The following is a 4,770-nucleotide window of genomic DNA, read 5'->3' as shown; positions in this document are numbered from 1 at the left end:
AGGTAAAAAAAGAAGCTGTAACATTCTCTTTATTTTTATTTTACAAATCTAAATAAAAGATTCATTACCTAGCCATCTTAACTCACTTTTTTGTACCCATCAGGACTCATTGTGTGGTCCGCGTCTTCTTTGTTAAGACCTGCGCCCATTGTGTCCTCCCTTGTGGCACCTTCCAGGACCACACCATCGTTTCCTCCGGATTCGTTAAAAGCCTGTTTAGGGCCATCAACTAGTTAGAAGACACATACAACTAAAGCCACATCCAGCACTAACACATGAAAATATGGTTATATGAAAAAACACAGCCATAACCGACAAATCAAAGTCATTAATAATTCAATGCACAACCATAGATGTCAAGTCTTCAAAAGGGTACTTGCAGTTAATTACAAGAGAAAGAGAGCTTCGAAGAGTAAATACATCGAGTTGAATAGTTGCTGCCATTGCGCTAAGCTCCTTGGCAGTCCATGCAGAAAGCCACGACTGAGGTTCTTGACAATTATCGAGGTCACCGTGCTTTAGCTTCTAGAAGTACAACACCTGCGGATATTGCATACAGAACTTATTTTTTGGGATGCAAGGGTTAGTCAGATTAAAATGCATTTTGAATTAAAAAGGTTACCAGCAAGGCAAACATGCAGCCCTCGCAAGACTTGTTATTTTTACATTGGTACTTCCTAATTGTTTGTTCTAATGATTTGAAAATATGCAATGGCTAATGAAATCTCCCAGGATCAGATACATCAAGTATTGTATCGATGTGCCACGGCGAGATGACGTGTTACACAGTCGGACACAGAAACATCTTCAGCACGAGCATGATGAAATGCCTCCTAAACTCCATCCTGTCATCTTCAGTATCCATAGCACACTGGTAAACAAAACGCCTCAGTTGTATAGTTTTTAACCGGTGAAATCTTTTTATTGACACATGGTCAACATTACCAGCATCGAACGGTAGGAAGTCATCAACTGCAACATACATGTGTATTAAATGGGGTAAAACAACCAGCTGAATAGGAATAATAAAGGTAAAATTACGGAGACTGAAACCGTTTTAACCAATAAAATGCTGTTTAACAGATAAATGTATACTCACCACCGGGCGGAATTCCGAAAAGACGTTGGAACAGCTCAACCCCAATGCGGATGACTCCATCACCTACTTTCAAGGTGCTTGTTTTAGTGTCGTAAGCCTTGGCCAACATCACCATTATGCCTTGTTTAACATTCCACTTTGGTACTAGTTTAAGGAAACCAAAACCAATTTCTTCTATCTCATCTAGCTTTGCTTGGGCTTGGTTTGTTTCCAGATCGTGGAACAAATCTGCGATGTAGCATGGTGAACACCGTGTCTCTAATAATTTCTGTCAACATAAACCAAGACCTTCAGAAACAAACCAATGCTAAAATAGAAGGAAACACAAGTTTCTGAATGATGTAATACCAGCTTTCCCATGTCTTGATGTTGATTTCTTGCAACAGTTTCAAAATTCTGTCCAGGTTCCAACTTGTGTTTTCTTCCCCGAACTCAACTAAGTAAGCGGTACAAGAACATGATGAAATATAGATAAGCACTAGATAATTAAACAAAACACAACTCAGCCCCAAAGAAAACAATGCTTTAGCTTTTTATTATCTAGATTAAAGTAGACTCAAATACAACGACAAGAAGACACACAGTAACCACATTTATTAATTAGACAATTCCTGTACCGCTAAAGACACCAGTAACATATGCGAACACATCAATATTTCCAGAATTATAAATAGGTTACAAATTCCACGAACCAGTTACAAGTGAAAAAAGCATAACAAATAATCTTAGTACAGGGAACCATGTCAACAAGAAACCTCTTAATTCACCATTTCTGACTTTCTTAATGAAACATCTTCAATTATGGAACATCTTGAAAACATTTTCAGATACGTGATGATAGGAATTGAGTTCAATGAGATCCATGGAGAGAGACGTAGAAGACATGAAATCGGTGGTTGGCTTGAACGAGTCTAGAATCTCCAACAAGTATCTTTACAAGCTAGTAATCAATTAACACATACAACATCGTGATCGATGCTTTACATTATTTTATTATGCAAGGGGGGCTCGAACTCGAGACAGGGATCGACGCTGGGAGGGCGATGCAGCGGCAAACAAGTTGCGAGGATGGTAATGTCTCCACGAGGCCGGAAGAGTCCAACCGCAGCGTGTCTTGTGGCGGAGCTACTGGAGGGCGTCGCGATGAAGGTTTCACGTGTGGATGCGTCTCCACGACGGCAACATGCAGCCGCGCCGGTTGTCACTTTGCCGGATGTGGGACCGTACTTGTTAGTGGCGGCAACTGGTTTCCCAGCGGCGTTGACTTCGTCGACGAATGCGACCGGCGAAGACGGCAATCTGGCGTGCTATGCGGCGCTGCAAGTGGAGATGGGGAGTGGGTGTGTGTCTCAACGGTAAGAACAAGTGAAAAAGGGATAAAGTAGGGTTACAGGGGTGAGCAAGTGGTATTAGGATTAACTGGGTTAATTTAGAATGTGTTTTTTTGAATAAGTGGGCTTTGTGAAGCAGTCCAATAACCTTTGGCAGATTTCATCTTAGTAACGTAGCACAATCATCATCAAGTATCACACAACTATACGATGCACACATCAAATGCCTTCCTATATATTTGGTCATGAGCTTATGAGTCGATTTTCAGCCACTTAACCGACATTACCGACAGCTAATTCCAATCTAAGCCTATCCATGAGAATGAGTATGAATGTACTGGCAACCAATCCCAGCCCTAGCTTTATATAACATTAGCACAAAATCTATTTCATTTGCATGAGTGCAATGATGTAATACCTTAAAAATTATAGCTTAAATCAAATAAATTTTAATTCCTTGATTATGAGGTTATTAGTAGGTATTTGGAAGCCAGTCGTTGGTCCGTGATTGGTTCGTTAAGGTACTCTTGGCACACGGAAGTCATCTTTCGTGGTTACAATTGTTGTTTTATTTTTATATAGGTACATTTGTTAGCATTTGTATCTTTCATGGGTACAAATGGTAATTTATTCTTTCTGTTGTTGAAATAGCTGCTTGTTGAAATAGGTGATGTTGAAGTAATCTGTTTAGTATGAAACTATGAATATGCTTGTTCTGTGAATTTAAGGTTGCTGTCTTGCTGAATAGGGAATAGGAAATAGGAAATTTTGGGTTCCTGTCTTGCTGAATTTAGTATTTTATATTTTTTATTTACATGGAACCAGTTTTATCGGTTCAACCAGTGATTTATTAGTTGAACTTGAACCAGTCACTAGTAACCTAACTGGTTTGATCACCGATTCGATTTTTACAACTATACTTTTTCAACTAACTAACAAAGTATAAATTCAAAATTTAAAATTTATGTATTCAAACTTCTAAAATTTTAAATTAAAAAATTACACACAAAAATTCAAAATTAAAAAAAAAATGGTACCAAGTTCGCCTGAAACATTACTACTGTGATTTAAATTGCCTGATTTTGAAATCTGTTTAGTCTATTTCTTTTGTTCAAAGTATAGTTGCCACTTGCGATAATGTATCTAACAAATGTTGGAAAATAAAATGGATAAATTACCTCACCGTACAATACATAGTAAGAAAATGATGATACCGTTTCTCCACATCCTAATCCTTTTCTATTTCCTATACATTTCCATCAAAATCATTAATCAACTGTCACTATAATAAAATAATAATAAGCTTATCAGCTTCGTCACCTAATTACCACATAAAAGCTATCCTAGTTCCTATCTTTACAATCTTCTATAGTATATTATATATTAGAATAAATTACCATTTATATTCATAAAAGATACAGACGCTGACAAATGTACACATATAAGAATAAAACGATAATTGTAATCATGAAAAATGGTTTCCGTGTGCTAAGAGTATCCTAACAGACAAATTGCGTAACCAACATTCGGATACTCTTGGCACACGAAGGCCATCTTCTGTGATTACAATGGTCGTTTTATTCTTATATGAGTACATTTGTCAGCGTCTGTATCTTTCATAGGTACAAATAGTAATTTATTCCATATATTATAATTACTTTCCCATCAACAAAATCGCAATGCAAAAATGTTTTTCATTTTTTTTTTCAAAAATCGTTCTCTCTAGTTTGGGCCGTAAAGCAAGTAGAATGCTAAAGCCCATAACTATCCTATGGTTATGACCATTTTTTGTCATTTTTTATGACATAGTTCAAATTATACAAGAAATATAACGATCAACGAAGCCCAAACCCAGATGCTATTTGAAAAAAAAAATGCTTTTGGTGGAATACAATTTTTTTAATAGTGTGGACAAGACGAACAAAAAGATAAAAAGGAAGAAAGAATAGTTTTACAAAAAAAAAAAGCCTCTCTTTTCAAACGGCAATGGCACAATACTCCACACACAATCCCCTTTTTTGAACACAAAAAACTCCCATAACATTCCAAATGCATATCATTTGTCCCATACCTCTAATATTCATATAGTCATGTTGGATAGAATTTTTTTAATTTAATTTAAAGTTTACTCCATCATTAAAGAGAGTAAGTATAATGAACTACAAAAATTTTGAAAAAAAAAAAAAAAACCATCATTATACAAGGGAATAAGTACGATTTTGGTCTCTAAAGTTTTGTGCCAGAATTGAAATCGTCCTTTTGTAATTTTGGATTTAAAATCGTCCTTAACGTTTTTTTTCGTATTAAAATCGTCCTTTTAAATAAAATTTTTAATTTAAT

This window comes from Arachis ipaensis, chromosome B07 (genome assembly GCF_000816755.2).
Source record: "Arachis ipaensis cultivar K30076 chromosome B07, Araip1.1, whole genome shotgun sequence".
Lineage (NCBI taxonomy): Eukaryota > Viridiplantae > Streptophyta > Magnoliopsida > Fabales > Fabaceae > Arachis > Arachis ipaensis.
Note: the sequence above shows the minus strand (reverse complement) of the source record.